At 41.3% G+C, this 18,366-nt stretch overlaps 1 long non-coding RNA gene across 8 annotated transcripts in view; it reads left to right on the top strand.

The window, feature by feature from the left end:
* The first annotated feature begins 2,132 nt into the window (after nt 1–2,132).
* Nucleotides 2,133–18,366, top strand: part of LOC138148776 (uncharacterized) — a 40,544-nt gene continuing 24,310 nt past the window's right edge. For 2 of the 8 annotated variants that reach the window (XR_011165161.1, XR_011165157.1), the window contains exons 1-2: nt 12,481–12,856; nt 13,743–13,823. This is a non-coding gene — a long non-coding RNA (uncharacterized lncRNA). Of the gene's footprint in view, nt 2,269–12,479; nt 12,857–13,742; nt 13,824–18,366 lie in introns of those variants that run through there. The other 6 variants (XR_011165163.1, XR_011165160.1, XR_011165159.1 and 3 more) reach the window with 6 other exon arrangements.

The raw sequence follows: 18,366 nt of genomic DNA, 5'->3' as shown, positions 1-18,366 counted from the left end.
GTAGGCACTTAATACATGCTGATGGGTCTATTTATTGATTGATCAAACCTGGCCATGTGACCAAACATGGGCAAAGCAGACAGAATTGGGACTCTAGTGAATGTTGACTAGAAGAATGCCTTAGTTATACAAACACAAGAAGAAAGCAATTTCAAGGATACAAGGTAGGGCTAGGCATAAGAATTATCTCAAACAGAATTTGGAAACTAAGTTCCATAGCACTGTATAGCCTTGGTCAGGTAGGTCCTGTTTGTGAGTGCTCAGGGTCGTATAAATGATGTTGTATAATGTGTAGAGTATATGGTATGACATAATATGCATCTTTGCTTAGGAAAGGCTGCCCCTAGGTTGATGCATGTGAATTGGGAAATCGGCAACTCCCTTGCAAAATTAATCTCCTTATTTAGCAGTAATGGCCCACAGTAGAGTTAGGTACTCTTGTGAGCCATGAAACTCCCACCAGGCCAGTGACTCTAAAACATTTCATTGGCCACTGGGTTTCCCAGGGGTGAGGGCTACATCTCTCCATAGGACTAGGTCTCATAGGTAGAGTCAAGCCCTATTGGATAGACGAAAGGGAGAAGAGACTGGACATTGAAACAATATCCACTTCACTCTGACCAAACAACCTGAACTGATGGGATCAGGTATGGGACTGCAACTGTGCACAACTACCCATCCCTTTATGCAAATGCACCTGGTATCAGCAGGATAAGTCAATGCCCAGTATATGGACAGGAGGCATAATGTTACCAAGCATTCAGATGTTTGGCATTGTGTAGACACAGCAACAGTTAAAGTTGAATGGGAAATAAAAAGAGAAAAGAAAAAAGCCTCAGCATCCAAGTTCTCTGTGTAATCAATTTACTTTTCTAACATTTTTAGAAAGCAAGTACCCCACAATGTTTATTCGAGGAGAAGATTAAGCTTTTTTGCCCAGAAACAAAATCTGTCTCTTTATCTTTCTCTGTCTCTCTGTCATTCTGTCTCTGTCTGTGTGTCTCTCTTTCTCACTCACAACACCCACACCCACACACACACCCACACACACACCCACACCCACACACACACCAATGATCCCTAAGGATTGGCAGGAAAGAAAAGTACAAACCAAGGAAATTCATTGTGTTGAAGTTTGGTTTAAATATAGATTCCTTAAAAGAACATGTCAGAAATTCAGTGTATGTGTGTATGTATGTATAATGCTTTTGTGCATCTAGTATTTTAAACTGTACTTGTTTATAGTATGTTTGTACATATAGCATGTATGCCTCCGTCATGTATAATATATAATGTGTGTGTGTGTGTGGCATTTGGTAGGTGGGTAGAATCTGCTATCATGATTTGTAATGTCACAGTCTGAAATAACCCAGGGTTAGAACCTGGACTTGAGATTTCATTGGTATAGGGTCCTCTCAGTTAAGGAAATTCCCTCACCCAAAGCAGGTAAGTACTCTCTCTGCAGCTTATTATTTTAGAGAGGTGCCCAGAGTCCTGAGAGGTTAGATGACCTGCCCAGGATTTATACCCAGTATGGGTCAGCTGTTCCTGTCTCTCTTTCCCACTATGTCATGTAGCCCTTAAAAATAAATCATAGTAATCTTAAAACTCAGAGTCAACATATGAACTCAAATGGATCTGTGATCTTAATAATGTGGCATTTCCTCCAGCAATGAAGCTTGCTACTCATCCAAGCCTGCCTGTTCTTTCTACCTCTAGTCCACATCCTCCCATAGGCTTGCCACTGTTCACCCTTCTCCACAAAGTCCACTTTGTGCACTAGAGGCCTGCGTGGTATTCTCTTGGGTAAGGTGTTGGGATGTGAATCAGAGGAATCCCTTATCAAATCGAGGAATTCCCTAATCACACATATGGGCACACATTGAATAAACCTAATGATTTTCTGATTAAGGAACATCTACTCTTCATTATAGTATAATGACTCATACAAGTAAGCTTGTCAGAATCTCCAGAGCTCTCAGCTTTTCAGGATTTATTCTTTGCCTTTGAAGTGTGCCTTCTTTAGAAGAGTAGTAGGGCCAAGGAAGGGATTTATCTTCCCCTTCTCTCCACCATCACCAGAAGCAATATTGGCCATTTATAGCAGAAGCACATGGTCTCATGTTACATTCTGGTCCTATCATGCCCTAGCTCTTCATCTTGAAGCCTCACTCTAGTCTTGGAATTCACATTTTGGAAGTACCCTCCTGGCCCTGCAACCTCTCTCTCTAGTTCCTCCCAGAACCTCCATTTAAGGAGGGTACCCAGGTCAGTCATATTTCATTTCTCTCTAGGTTGATTTTTTCTCTTGTGCCCCTAAACCTTTGTTGTCCCCACCCCCTTTTCAACTCCTTTTTATAGTTTATCTTCTGCCATTAAAATGTAAGCTCTTTGAGGGTAGAGATTATCTTTCTTTCTACTTGTATTTGTATTATCAAAATTTAGCACAGTGCCTGGCAACATTAAGTGCTTAATTAATGCTTGTTGACTGATTGACTGATGATAGGAGACATGTTTGTGTGTGTCTCAGGAGGGAATTGGAGGGCACTGTTCCTGAACCTCCTGTGTAGAGAAAGTGAGACTTTTAATTACCTAAGAAGCAAGATTCCAGAATGTAGCCTCATTTCAGAGAAAGGATTTTTTTCCTAAGCAGACCACCTTTGAGAATTGTCTTTTGAATAACCCCAAGTCCAAGCGTTCTTTTATTCAAGAGTAGTACAAAAAGAAAGTTCAGTAGTAACACCAGCCCTTCTAAAGAAAGATTTCCTTAAGCAGAAGACTTCTTGGAGAAAGCAGAGGAGAGTCCACGTGGTTTCTACACATTAAAAGTCCAGCTATTGGAGCTACTTGGACAGTGCAGGTCTGATGAGAAATGGTTTGCTTGTTGAGCAAACTCCAAAACATGGAGTTTCCCTTTTGGGAGAAAAGTTTAAACCACACAGTACTACTATCAATCAGTGTCTGGGAGACTGTCAGACTCTGGATAAGAAGGACTCATTGGAATGACTGAAGGCTGCCCTGATGCAACATCAAGTTCAGTTGCCTTCTCAGGGCAGGGAGGAACAGGGAGATTTTTCAAGTTAAGTCAAGTCAGTGATCACTTATTAAGAACTTGTTATATTTCAGACTCTGTACTAAGAACAGGAGATACAAAGAAAGACAAAAATGCACTTTCGGCCATCAAGGAACTTCTAATGGATGGAAGGCACTCTGAGAGGGAAAGGCATTAGCAGCTAGAGACACTGGGGAAGGTCTATGGAAGTAGGTGGGATTTGAGGTGTGTTAAAGAAAGTCAGGGGAGCTAACAGTCAGAGACAAGGAGCTAGAGAATTCCAGAGACAGGATAAAGGGGGTTATATTTGAGAAATTGCAAGTAGGCCAGTGTTGCTGGAGGACAGTAACGTACAAGAAGATTGGAAAGGTAGGAAAATGTCAGTTTATGAAGAATTTTAAATACTAGGCAAAGGAATTTATATTTGTTCCTAGAATAGGGAACCATCGAACTCCCTACTAGAGCTCATTGAGCAGGGAGTTGACATTGACAGAAAAATTGCCTTGTCAGATAGGTGGAAGATAAATTAGAGGGGGAAGAGATTTGAGGCAAAGACCCCTTAGAAGGCTGTTGCTGTAGTCTAGGTATGAGGTGATAAGAGCCTACACCTGGATGATCACTGTATGAGTAGAAAGAAGAAGACAAATGTGAGAGATACTGTGAAGGTAGAAACAATGAGACTTGGCCACACATTAAATATATGAGGTAGAGGAGTCAAGAGTGACATTGAAGTTGTGACCATTGGTGACTGGGAATGTTGGCATTAAAAGGACAGTTTTTACTCCTATCACTGAAATAGCCAGCCATACTTTCAGAGGGCCCATGGTTAAATATGTCACCTATCTCCTGACAGAGAGGTGATGACCTTAGGGTACAGATTGAGATGCATTTCTTTGGACATGACCAATGTGGGAATTTATTTTGTTTAGCTATATGTATTTATTTTTTTAAAAAGGTTTGTTTTTCTTTTTTTTTTCTCCCACTGAGGGGAGAAGGAAGGAGGTAAAATTGATTTTTGTTAATGGAAAGAAAATTAAACTAAATTAAATAGAAAAGGACAGTCTTTGTCCTCCCCCTGACAAAAAAGTCGAGCTTTTCTAGTGTAAAATTATACATTTCTTGCCTGTGTATCTCACACTTCGTAACAATTAAATATGAAGGCTGTGAGAAGGAAGTTTGAGTCAAACCGAAAAAAATCTAGCAATCTGCAGAGTTGTATTAAAATGTAAGTTTGCAGCTGGTTTCAGAGAGAAATTGCTCATCAAACTTTTTAATCCTTTCCTCCCCCACAGAAAAGACAAGAAAAAGTTTAACAATAAACCTCCTCTGGAAATCCAAGCAATTTTCATGATGGAGTTGGACTTTTTTTTCTTTAAAAAAAAGGTATTCTGCTCTGCTGAAAAGAGGTTAAGAGAAGCGCTAATTATCTGCCCAGACAATGGGAGCTCCCAGTGTAATCGTTCAAATAAAGGGCTATTTCAAGCCCGAAGCTTAGCTCCCACTAAATGGGAGATGACTTTGAATGAAATGGGAAGGTGAAGGAATTGAGTAAAATTAGCAACTTTTAATGAAACCCAGGCTAAATTTGCTTAGTGAATGGAACAATCCCTGTAACTAAGGAGCAGGACTGGGACCTAATTTAAGCTCTGTCGCTTAACAAACTGGTGGGTGAGCCTGAACAAATCACTTCATGTCTATGGGGCTCAGTTTTCCATCTGTAAAAGGGCCCATCGGTATGATAATCCCTTCCCTACCTATCTCACTGGAAATTCTGGAACGAGTCTGTGAGACAATGGATCTGAAAGCATTTTTATGCTATTAAAAGTGCCGTACTTCTGCTAAGGACCCCCTACTGAGGTCATACATATGATCACAGTGAAAATGGGCTGTCTCTTTGTACTTGAAGGAGGTCAAAGACAGTCAGATGGACAGATCCAATATACTCCAAATATTTATAGCAGCACTTTGCATGGTGGCCAAGAAGTGGAAATAAAGTAGATGCCCATTGATTGGGAAATGGCTAAAACAAATTGTGGTATGTGAATGAAATGTTCTATTACTAAGTTGTAAGAAATAGTCTATAGGAATACAGAAAAGCATGGGAAAACTCTTAGATGAACTGATACAAAGGAAAGTAAACAGAACCAGGAAAACAATATTCTCAATGACTACAGAAAAGGGAAGAAAAATCACAACAAAGAAATTGAATTGTGTGTAATTCTAATGATAAAGTTGGAGATCTGAGAAAAGAGAAATTACTTCTTTCTCTGCAGAGGTGGGGGAATATAGGTGTATATAGTATGTGTGATCATATTTTGCTGATGTTTTGACTGATTTTGCTGAACAACTTTTTCTTTTTTTTTTCATTTTGAAAGATGACTTTCTGGGGAGAGGTTAAGGGATAGAGATGATTAGAAATACAGACCATGAAGAAAGAGATATTAATAATTTTAATAAGCCATACTTTTTCAAAAAAGTTTGACCTTAGCTGCAAAACAGCCATGTGAAATAGCTAGATTCCTCTTCCAGTTTGTTAAAGAGGGACTCCAATGAAGGACTCCCAGGTTCCATGCTATTTGAGTATTTCTAAGTGTATTCAGTTGCCTTTTTCACATATATATTTTCTCTAATTATCATAGAGAGATCTGGCCAAAACCTTATCACATTTCCCAAACCTCTGGAACTCCCTAGGAATGATATCTGGGTTAAGGTCCAGTACAAGGGAAGAAGAACTTTACTATGTCTCCTCTTTGAAACTTCAGGAAGCTACAAAGGGCCAAACTGCTTAGATGGAGAAGACTTAGGAAGGGCCATAACGGCTGTCTTTAAGTATTTGAAGGGCTTTCATTCTGCATGACCTCAGAGGGCAGAGCTAGCAGTGATGGGTGGAAGTTGCAGATTGTAAAATTTGGGATGAAATGAAAGAACAAAAGAAAGAAAGAGAAAAAAGAAAGAGAGGAGGAAGAAAAGAAAAAAGGAAGATATAAAAAGAAAGAATGAAAGGAAAGAAAGAGGATAGAAGGAAGGAGGGTGGGAAGAAGGAATGAAATAAAGAGAAAGAAAGACCATTTATTAAGCACTTAACTATGTGTTAAGCACTGGGGATACAGCCACAAAATGAAAGACATTCTCCTTAAGGAACTTAGATTCTAGTAAGAAGAAACAACTCATAAAGGAGAATGATGACCAGGAAGATGTATTTTGGTTTGAAAAGTCATGGGGTCAGTCAGTAGAGTCATAGGGGAGTGGGTTAACCAAATCTTTTCAGCAGCAACAATAGTACTGATTTGCTTATGGTTCCAGAACTGGAGAGGGGGGTGGGGTGGGGCAAAGCATAGAGGGTACAGGACTGACAGTGGCTGGCAAAGAGTAAAATGAAACCAGGCTGGAAGCTGCCTTGATACAATGGGCCATGTGAGGAGCTCACCACTCAGGTGTAAGGCAGGCTGGTTGCCTGCTGCATGTACACAATAAAGTCAGGGATCCATCCCATGGAATTAGTGACTGTGTCGAATTGAATTTCATACCATGTGACAGTCCTTCACATAGATGAAGGTGGCTATCTTGCTTTCTTTCATTATTCTCTTCTTTAAGCTAAATATTCCTAGTTGCCCCAATTGTTTCTCATCTGAAATGACTTTCCAATACTTTCACCATTTGTTTGTCTTTTACAACCAGTACAATTGGCTGACATCTCTCATAAAATGTGGATTCCAGAATCAGAGACAACATGCTACGTGTGGTCAGACCAGTGAAAAATACAGTGGAATCAATCAGTTCTCCTCCTAGGTCATTATCTGTCTATTACCCTGCCCCTATGAGGTAGGCAGAGGAGTCTGTAGGATCCAAATCCCCAGATACATACAGAAGAATCATTTTTATGACGCTGTGACCTCTCTTTCCTCACTTGTCCATTTTCTCTTTGGCTATTCATTTCTCTAATTTTCCTGACTTACTGCATTTCCCATATGTCAAAGCCCAGTTGAAGTCCGATATTGAATGACATTCCAAGCTGAAATGATGTCCTTGCCTTGAAGCTTCTATAGCAATCCAATTAACTTTTAACAATTTTCTTTCTTTCATTCCTTCTATCCTCTTTCTTTCCTTTCATTCTTTCTTTTTATCCAGCATGAAAGGAATGATAAAAAGCTCATTTATATAGCACTTTAAGGTTTAAAAAGACTTTTCCCACAACAACCCTGTGATGTATGTAGTAGGATTTGCAAATGATAAAACTGGGAGGCTGAATGACTTTCTTTGAGTTGAATCTGTGACTCAAACTCAGTTTGCTAACTCAAAGACCAGTGTTTTTTCCATTGTACTAGGCTACTAAGTGCTGGGGTTTTTTTAAAGGTGGGTTTTCCTTGCCTTTAAGGAATTTATAATCTACCACCACTTATTTGGGCTCTTATCATATATTGCCTTACATTGTTCTTTAATACAGGATAGATGGAAGACAATCTCAGAGAGGAAGGCACTAGCAGTTAGGGGTACTGAGAAAGAAAGGCCTCTTGCAGAAGGTGAGATCCGAGCAGAGGTTTGAAAGGAGCCAGGAAAACTAAAAGGTAGAGATGATGAGAGAGAGTATTCTAGGTATGGGGTATACCCAATGCTAAGTCAGAGATAGGAGATGGAGTATCATGTTGGAGAGCCTGAAAAAAGGTAGCTGGATTATAAGGGCATCCAAGTGACACAGTGGATAGAGTGCTGGGCCTGGAGTCAGAAAAGACCTGTGTTCAAGTCTAAACTCAGATACTTACTAGCTGTGTGACCCTGGACAAGTCATTTCACCCTGTTTGCCTCAGTTTCCTCATCTGCAAAACGAGCTGAAGGAAATGGCAAACGACTCCAGTATCTTTGCCAAGAAAACCTCAAATTGGGTCACAAAGAATTGAACACGACTGAGCAACAGCAGCTGGATTACAGAGCTCACGAAGGAACAAAAAGTGTAAGAAAATTGGAATGGTAAGAAGGTTATGAGAAAATTCAAGTGCAAAATAAAGGCATTTATATTTGATCCTGTGGGTAAAAAGGAACTACTAGATCTCCCTGGGGGGTAGGGGACAGGTGAGTGCCATGATCAGACCTACCCTTTACAAAAATCAGGATCAGGAATACCTGTAGAAGAGTGAAGTATAAGAAGAACAGAAAAGTATGAAGGGACTGAGATGTGAAGGTAAAAATGACAAGATGATAACATATTGATATGTAGTATAGTTACAAATGAGGAGTCAAGGGTGTGACCAAGGCTGCGAGCCAATAGAAGTATCCTCCCTAGTAAATGGAAAGTTGGGAGGGAGGAAGGGTTTGAGGGGAAAGATAATTGATTCAGTTTTGGGCATGTTGAGTTTGAGATATCTACGAGGCAACCAGTTTGAGAAATCCGAAAGGCAGTTAGTAATGCGGGGACTGTAGCTCAGGAGAGAAACTAGGGCTAGGTGTATAGCTCTGGGAATCATCTACATGGAGATGAAAATTGATGAAATCGCCAAATGAGAGAATACAGACAGAAAAGAGAAGATGGTACATGAATCCCTGCTTTCCCCAAGTCAATTCTGTTTCGTTATGTGTCTCTCTCTACCTTGCGTCTTGTCATTGCCAATTTCTTTCTCATAAGAATATTCCACATGACTTCACCACCTAGCTGATGTTTTCTCCTTTTCTAGCTGCCTGGTATGATGGTGGGACATGTGGATAAATTGAAGCAGGGCTGGAGACAAATACTAACGACAAATGACATAATGCTTTAAAAATTATAGAATACTTTGTTTGTATTTTATCTTATTTGAGCCTCACAACCACTCTGTGAAGTGGGTACAACAGGTATTAACACCCTCTATTTTTCAAACGAGGAAAGTGAAGCAGAGAGTGCTTTAGATGACTTGGCCTGGGTCACACAGCCAGAGGTAGGATTCACACTCAGATTTCCCTGACTTCAAATCCAGAGCACCATGGATTCCAACACCATGGTATTCCACTGCACCTACCCAATTGACAGGAGTGATTAATGCTAGTGCCCTATTCCATACTAGTTTTTTTCCCCTTGACTACACAGTAAGCTCCCGGAGGGCAGACACCAAGCCTCATCCTTCTATCTTTCTCTTAGCCCCAGCAACATGGCTCCCACCACAAGAAGCTCAGAATATGCTTTTTGACCTGAAATGAATCTAGACTTTTATCCTTGCCCTTTACAGAAGAGCAAAGTTTAGTACATTTCCCAGTCTCTGTTTGCTATGCAAACACATCATTATTCCAACAGGAAGATGTCATGTTTTGGTTTGTTCATTCATTCCTGGGGAAATCTTTCCAATGTACCTTTGACTAGCCAGGTACTCGGGTCAACCAGGTGTCAATGTTTTTCAAAAACTGTTCCCAAAGCGAGGTCTCCATTTTTCTTAGGATTCTGCTGCTGGATCCCTGGCAAAGGTCTCCCCTGTGGGGGCTGCTCAGACTTCCCCAACTCCTCTTTCTTTGCCAAGGAGCACTCCCACTGGAAGGGAGGGAGGAAGCCGGCTTCCTACTGGGCTACTGCCCCCACCAGCATTGTAAGCTGCTCAGATGAGAACACTGTCCCTCAAAGAGAAAAATTTCAGGGACTTGTAGAAGCTGGGGACAGTGAACCAGGACAGCCTCACCTCCTCATGGTTGGTTTTCCCCAGGGTCTTCTACTCTGGGGGCTGCCTCTCAAGCCACTTATCATAGTTAGAACTAGAGGCAGTTGGGAAGGTTTAGCTTTAATCTGGCCCATCCCTCTGCTACCCCTCTGTCAGCACCTCAGGCTCAGGGAGAGCTCCCTGGAGGGAGAGGCCAAGACCCTGAGTGAAAAGCAGAGCAAAAACAACTCCCCACAAGGGGTAGACCTTTGACCTTTCCCTGGGCTTGGCTTAAAGAAAGGCCTTTTCCTGGCTCAGCCCTGGATCTTGACTGTCCCATCTTAGCACCGGAGGAGAAAACAGTTCTGGGGAACCACTTGCTTGGGTTTGACAGGGGTCAGGCCCTGAGGCATCAGGCAAGGAAAGGAAAGAAAGCAGAGGTTTTCCCTCCCAGGGGCCTCTGGGGAACCCTGCTCCCCACAACATGCTCTCTCCCTGGGGACAGCAGCTCCAGGGTCAGCTGTTCTCAGGAGAGGTTAATGAATCTTGGCCTAGCAGAAGGAAGGGTCAGGCCTGAGTGGCAACCAAGTGGAAAGGGAACCCAAGGTCTGGGAGTTTAATGAGATTCATTCCGCTTAATTGTGCCTAATGTCCTATTTAATGAGGGGCCAAGCCACTGCCAAATTACTCTAAACAATCCTTCACCCTCAATCCTGCACGGCCTATTCAAGGAGTTCAAGAATGTTTTCTCACTTCAGAAGGACTGGCCCTCACCTTTCAGAGGACCAAACACAGAGACCAAGGCTCACACCCACCCCAACACTCCCTCCTCCGCTACCAAACGCATCTAGCCTCCAGACCTTTTTGTTATCTCACACTAGAGAATGGTCACTCTTCTCCACCGCCCCAAACCTAGCCTGAGACATAGGAGGAGTCAGTTGTTTGCTTTGTTTTCCTCTGATGGTGAAACCATTGCTACAAACAACAGCTCCCACACTGGGTTTATCCCTTTCCCTGGGGAATCTGGGTAGGAGCTTAGGAATGGTTCTAGCTCCTTCCTCCTGAAGTTTAAATGTAGCATTTCCTCTCCAAGAGAACCAGGCCAGGAAGAAAAGGCTGTGAAAGACCTAAGGGGAGGTATGCCTTTCCCATCAGGTGAAGGGAATATTGGACTGGGGTGGGAGAGAAAAAAGGGAGGGAGGGGGAGAGGGAAAGAGGGAAGGAGGGAAGGTGGAAAGGAGGGAGAGAGACAGAACTAGAGAGACAGAGATAGAGAGAGATCACAGGGGACTGTATCTTTCTTAATATATCATCAGAAAATTCTGGAGTATCCACAACACCCTGTTGAGGGGAAGTCAGTGCTCTGGTTTCCAGAGATACCACTAATTCTTCACAGAATTAATCTTGCCTGAATAGTGTTCTTAACAAGGTCAAAGGATATAAGAACTGGAAATCATCCATGCTTTAAACAATGCCTGGGGGTGGCTAGGTGGTGCAGTGAATAGAGCATCAGCCCTGGAGTCAGGAGGACCTGAGTTCAAATTCGGCCTCAGACAATTAACAAAAACTAGCCATGTGACCCTGGGCAAGTCACTTAACCCCAATTGCTCCTCCAAAAAGCAAAAAAAAAAACCCAAAAAAAAATACCTGGCACATAGTAGGCTCTTATGTTGTCTCTTCCGATCTGTATCTGACTAGAAATTCCTTCTCTAACATTCCTAATGGGTGGCTTGTTTATCTTCTACTTGAAGACCTCTAATGTTGGGTATCCTGCTCACTAGCTCTTGCAGCAGGCCATTTCCCTTTGGCCTGTCTCTGACATCTAGGAAGTTTGGGCTTCAGTTTAGCCAAAATCCATTTCTTTGTAGCTTCTGTCCATTGGTCCTGATTTCGCCTCCTGAAGTCAAACAAGACAAATCAAATACCTTTTCTATATGATACCTCCTTAGATATTGAAACAGTTATCACTTCACCCATTTCTTCCCTTTCCCAAGCCTCCTATCTCCAAATGACCCTTGTTTGCCATACTTTAAAATCCCCTAATCATCCTGGCCCCTCATCTCTGGATTTGCTCCATATCCTGGACTTTAGTACTCAGAATTGACAACTTGATGGTGCAGAGAATAGAGCTCTGGGCCTGGAGCCAGGAAAATCTGACTTCAGACACTTACTAGCTGTGTGACCCTGGGCAAGTGTCTTAGCTTTTGTTTGCTTCAGTTTCCTCATCTGTAAAATGGAGATAATAAGACCTACCTTCCAGTCTTATTGCAAGGATCAAAAGAGATATTATTGTACAGAGCTTTGCCATCTTAAATCCTAATGTTCATTCAGGATCTTTGGGGATTTCCATTTTATTATCTAAGATGTTAGTGAACCTGCTCAATTTCTTCTCACCATCTGTAAACTCGAAAAATACATCATTGGGGTATTTTAGACAGAGCCATGGAATTAGAGTATGAAGACCTAGCTTCAAAATCCTCCATCTGTCACTAGCACCTGTGTGACATTGAGCACATCACGTCATTGAGTAGCTGGGTAGCACAGTAGATAGACAGCTGGGCCTGGAGTCAGGAAGACCTGAGTTCAAATCTGGCCTTAGAAATTTACTAGCTGTGTCACCCTGGGCAAGTGACTTACCCTCTATTTGCCTCGGTTTCTGCCTCTACAAAATGGGGGAAAATAGAAGCTACCTCCCAGGATTGTTATGAATCTCAAATAAGTTAATATTTGTAAAGCACTATATAAATACTGGCTATCATTCATCTCTTTGGACCCCAGATTATTCATCTGTAAAAAGAGGCTGAACTCGATGATACTGAAGGTTGTTTTGCAGAGCGAGGGCTCTGATCCTATTGTCTCTTCCCCGGCATGGGGCTGGGTACGGGGCAGGCTGAGTAAATGCTTGTTGATTGATTGACCTCCACCTCCAACCCAAGTCCTGGGAGAGGAAAGGCCAAGGGGAGGGATGATGGATGGGAGGGGGGAGATCTGGGCTGGAGCCTGTTGGAGACTGTTGTTTTTAGGAGCACTGCAGCTTGGAGAAGCCTGTTATTTTCTAGGAATTTCCTAGGGGTCGGTGGAGCTCTGGAATGAAAGCCAGCTGTGAAGGCTTGTCATCCTTAGGGGATACTTTATCTTGACTACTCTCCCACCCCCTTTTCCTCCCCTCCCCCAGCCTGCTCTTAGCCGCTTGAGTTGGATGCATTAACAGGTAATTTATCGATTTCACCAGGATTTTGTTTTGCTTTCTGCTGGGGGATAGGGGTAGGGATGGGGGGCAGCTGGGACCCATCTCTTTGGAGAGAGTTACCATATGACCTAGGAGGGGGAGGGGAGTCTCACCAAATCTGGAATGAGGAGAACAGGCTAAGGAAAAACTCCTTTCCCCCACCCAGATATAAGAGAGGCAGCAGTGAACAGATCAGAGTGGGGTGGGGGGGATATAAAGGAGTAATGTTTTCTCTCCCCCATTTTTAAACACTATTTCAGCTTTTGCTCAGTCCTTCTGAGAATCAAAACAGTTAGGCCAGCAGAGAGACCCACATACTTGCCCCTGATCTGGTCCCCTGTGTTTCTGGCAAACCTGTGTAGGGGCAGCCATCCCGTCATGAGTTCAGCTTGAAAAAAGGAAGCTAATAGATGAAGTTGGGAGGGAGAGGAGGAAGTGAGGTGATGTCTGAGGGTGCTCTGAAGCGGTGGGATGGTCTGGGAATGGTGGCTTGTCTTCGTCCCAATATTCCATGTTTGTGTAGGGAGTGTCTCTCATCTTCCTTTTCATCCTTTTACCCCCCAACCCTTCTGGGGGTTGTAGAGGAATTGGTGACTGTGGGATGTGGATTTGTGAGCAGGATATAGCAGAAAGTTAGCTACAGGCAATAGGTTTCTGTGGAGTAAAGATAGAAAGAGCCCAGGTTTGGGAATCAGGGAACCTGCCTTCAAATACTAGCCATTCCACTTGTGTGACCTTAGACAAGTCACAGTCCTTCCATGTCCTCAATTTTCTCATCTGCAAAATGAGGGTGATCAGACTGGAAGAGATGTAAAGTCTTTGCCTTTTTGATGTTATCCCAGGATTCTCCTTCTCCCTTCCTCTATAGCTCTGGTTGGTGGGGACCTTGGCAAGAGCAAGCTCAGTTGGGGTGAGGTCCCTGATTTCAGAGGACTTGACCAATGGAGAGGTGAGTGTCCCCCCTATACAAATGGTTACAGATGCTTTAAGAGTGAGTGAGCTACCTGGGAAGGTGTGCCATTTAGCTGGAGGAGTCCAATGGCCTAGAAAAGGAAATGAATAAAATGTACTATTGCCAAGTGTGACTTTAAGGTAGATTTCCTAGGGAAAACTTCAAAAAAAAACCTTCCAGCCATAATATCAAAACCAGGAGTAACTGGAAAAAAAAATCCCCAAAACCTGAGAGATCAAAAAGATCTGAAAGCCACTAGGAAAGGTGTTACTTCCAGACCTGGGTAGGATAGTTGGTTCCTGGGAGTTTGGAGGGAAATAGTTTCCTGTGGCTTTTTGGTTCAAGTCACCAAGTATTTCTTAAATACCTACTGTGTGTGTGAGACACTAAGGTAATACTATATAATATTACTTAAATATTTAAATGGATCTATCATCTGATTAATTTGGAAATTCCCTCTAATCATGCAAATCAGATGCAAGCCATCCATGCCTAACCTGGGTCACTCTTTGACCATGTCCTCCCTCTTCAGTTCACCATGGTGAAAGGGGTAGGGTAGAGTGTCACCTAACATTCTGGAGGCCTTTCTTGCTTTCTCCCAACATCTTAAGGGCACCCGTAGAGGGCAGAGAGAAGACGACCTGTCCACCTGTTACCTCACAGCCTCACTGTAATTATCTCATCTTCTCTTTCATTCATAATTTCTGATGACTCTTTTCCTCCAGATTTTAGGAGTTCCTGATGCATGATTTGATGTAGCCTGCTCACACCCACTGTGTACCTCTTCATTGCCCTGGCAATTATTATATTATTAATTATTATGTATTATATATTAAAATTATATTCCATGAATCACTGTCATATAATGATACTTGGAGAATGATTGTGTTAAACAAAAAAGATGAATCTTTCTGAGGATCAAATGAGATAATATTTATGAACAGCATTTAGCACAGAGTCTGGCACATTCTATGTGCTATATAAATATTTATTCCCCCCTTTGTTTTCATGGGAAGCTTATAGTTAGTAAAGGAGACTTTCAGTTTCCTGAAGGCAATCCAGTCCCCTCTCCTTCTGTTCAAATCTGAGTCCAGCTTATTGTTCATCTGTACTGTCTGTCCCAGATATTCATACTGATGGAGAGGCTCCATAGGATGTCCATCTAAACACAAGTTGAAGTCTAGGCAATAGACATTCTTCATCCACTTGCTTTTTCCTATGTGGATGGTCAGTCAAAACCCTTAGAAGCAGATGTCTTCTACTCAAAGTTCTGAAAAATTCTGGAGTTTTATGGAGGGCAATGTCACCAGGAAAAAAGCATCTGCAGTGCTTCACCATCCAATGGGGACCCTCTTTGACCTGGACTCTGTGCTGAATCTTTTAGAAAAAATTTTTAGTGAATAAATAGCTACCTATTTTATTCCTTGCCTGATTTTTAAAAATAAGAACAGGGTTATTTCTGTTGTTTTATCTTCCAGGGAATCTTGAATGGTTCTGATTTATGGATGGGAGACTCCTTACTGTAGAAGAGTCTATAAGGCAGTGTTTTTTGTTCTACTAAATCAAAAGCTTTTTCATAACTGGCAAATCATAAGTACAATGGGATCTTATTTTTTCTACATCTTTCAGTTGATTGTATGAGGATAAAGATGTGGTCCATTATCAAATAAAAAAAAATAGGGACAGGACCTGTGATTTCACTGACACAGGAAATTTTGGGGTGAGGAAAAATACAGAGGGCACTATCTCCCCAACTTAATGGTCTTAGAGAATTGCCTAGAACACTGGGAGGTTAAAATGAGCCAATAGTTTTTTTTTTTAATCAAATGAGGAGGTTTTTTCCCTAGATAATTTATGCTTTCTACTTTATCAAGTACTGGTTTATTGAGTTCTATTGTTTCTTATTCTTCCTTGTCTAATCTATTCCCTTGGTTTATCCTTCTATTCTTTAACTAATGTCTCATGGTTTTGATGATTGCTGCTTTATAATATAGTTTGAGTTTTGGAAGTGCTATTCCCCCTCCATACCTACTTATTGCTGCCATTTCATTTATTATTCTAGATCATTTTTTTTACAAATGAATTTTGTTTTATTTTATCAAGTTACAGTATTTTGATTGGTATAGCATTGAAAGCATAAATTTGTTTTGATAGTATTGTCATTTTTATTATATTGACACGACCTAGCCATGAGCACTAAATAGTAGGTTGTTCTTCATTTCTTTTAGGAACACTTTGCAATTGACTTTAAACAAGTCTTTGTGTTCTTTGATAGGTTGCTCCCTAGATATTTTATTCATGTTGTAGTTATTGGGAATGGGATTTCCCTTTCTACTATTGCTGCTTATGTTTTGTTATTATATAGAAATGCTGTTGATTTTGGAGGATTTATTTTGTAACCTGAAATTTTACTGAAACCATTAACTGTTTCTATTAGTATCTTTGCTAATTTCCAAGGTTTTTCTGAGCAAACCACCATATCATCAGCAAACAAAAATTAACCAATAAAAATTAATTGCCACAACAAAAAGACCAAAAGAGACTAGAAAATTTCTTAATCAGTAAATATTTAACTTACCGAAACAGAGTGAGATGACTTCCAAAGACAACACTGGCTTAGCCTATAAACTCCTTTGTAAATCTTACAAAGAAGGATGATGGATAATTATTGATAGCATCCCTTAATAAAGCAGGAAGAAGCAGTGGAGGGTAAACCTAGTTTAAAGAAAGCTTGGCGAGATTGCCTCTTAAAGTCATTCCCAAGGATATGGAAAGATGAAAATAGAAGGAGGACCTCAAACATAAGGAAAAAATGGAAAAGATTTGCAAAAATCATTTTAGCAAACTGTTTTGTCTATCAAAAAACAGTGGAAATACCACATTTGAACTCTAACATAATAGTCTTAGATGTTTTTATAGGGGAGCTATCAATAGCACTCAAAGGAACAAAGATGACAAAAATATAAGGAGTGGACCAAGTATATGTGGAGGACATGCGTGCTCAAGGAAACATAATTGGGATTGGTTGACAAAGTTTTCGAAGGGGAATCTCAGACCTTGTTAATGCCCTGTACCCAGAATCACGCTGCATCCAACCTCATGCTACCCCAGTGTCCTGGAACTCCTGGTGACAGTCCATGACTGCTGATCCCTAGCTCTGGAACATATATTCCAAGAGTTAAATGCTGGCTCACTCACTACCTGACATGCTGGAGAAGCTCATTAGAGTAAAAGTTCACTGTGAACTAGAGCATTCAGAGAAGGCTTCATGAAAAAAAAAGGTGGGATCTGAACTGGTCTTTGGAGGATATATTGGAAGTAGAAAAGTGGAGGAGAGATGAGTGGGTATTGCAGGGAGGAAAAACAAACTGAGCAAAAACACTGAGGTGAAATGACTTATGATCCTAGTCCTTCGTAGTTTTGAGGAGAAACCGGTCGACTATAAGTCAGCAAATATGGACTGGTAAGTGGTCTCTGACAATACCCCTACAGTGCTATGGCAGTGGTAGTAGCAGTAGTAGTAATAGTAGTAGCTGTAATAGTAGTAGAGAAGGAATGGAACATGAGATTGGATAGAATGATCTCTAGTTTTTCCCTTAGTCTGGGCCCTTCCTAACCCTTTCCTATAAGCTTTGGGGTTAAACACAAATGCCCTTATAAGATGCACTGTCTTAAAGCCCTTTTCATAAGGAGCAGTTAATGATTGAAAAGCCATAAAAAGTACCTTGGCAGTATGGACAAAACCTTAGACCTGAATTCAAGTCCTCCTTCAAACATTTAACTGTGTGACCCTGAGCAAGTCACTTAACCATTGCGTGTCTCAGTTTCCTCATCAATAAAATGGGGATAATAATAGCAATTACTTCCTAGGATTGTAACTAATCAAATGAGATAATATATGTATAGTTCTTTGCAATACTTATTGTATAAATGCTAGCTACTACCATTACTGCTGCTATTATTAACCAGCCCACTTTCTCCTCAAAACAATGAAGGACTAGGACCCTAAAGAAGAGAAGACTTGAGAAGGAAGAGATCTTTACCTTTGAGTATTTGAGAAGTTACAACATGTTCTAAGAGAATTTAGACTTTTTCTGCTTTACACCAGAGGACAGAATAGGGATGAATGAAGGTAAGTGGCAAAAAAGGAAGATTTTCAATTAATATGAGGAAAAGCTTTCAGACCAGTGGAGATATCCAAAAGGGAAATGGATTACCTTGAGGAAAGGTGAACTCTCAAACACTGATCTTCAAAGGCACAATAAGCAGCCAGACAGTGCAGTGAATAGAGTGCTGGGTCTGAAGTTGGGAAGATCTGGGTTCCAATCTGCCCTCAGACACCAGCTGTGTGCCCCTTAGCATGCTAAACCTCTGCCTGCTTTTGTTTTTTCAAATGGAAAATGAAGATAATAATAGCACCTACCTCCCAGGGTTTTTATGAGGATCAAATAAAATAATATTTGTAAAACTCATTTCCTTCCTCCCTCCCTCCTTTCTGTCCTTCCTTGTCAACAATATTATAGACGTTGTCAGCAATATT

Source organism: Petaurus breviceps, unplaced genomic scaffold (genome assembly GCF_028583685.1).
Source record: "Petaurus breviceps papuanus isolate PSGF00001 unplaced genomic scaffold, PetGlider_PUasm1.0 90842, whole genome shotgun sequence".
NCBI classification, from domain to species: Eukaryota; Metazoa; Chordata; class Mammalia; order Diprotodontia; family Petauridae; genus Petaurus; species Petaurus breviceps.
Note: the sequence above shows the minus strand (reverse complement) of the source record. Positions and strands in the feature narration are given on the sequence as shown.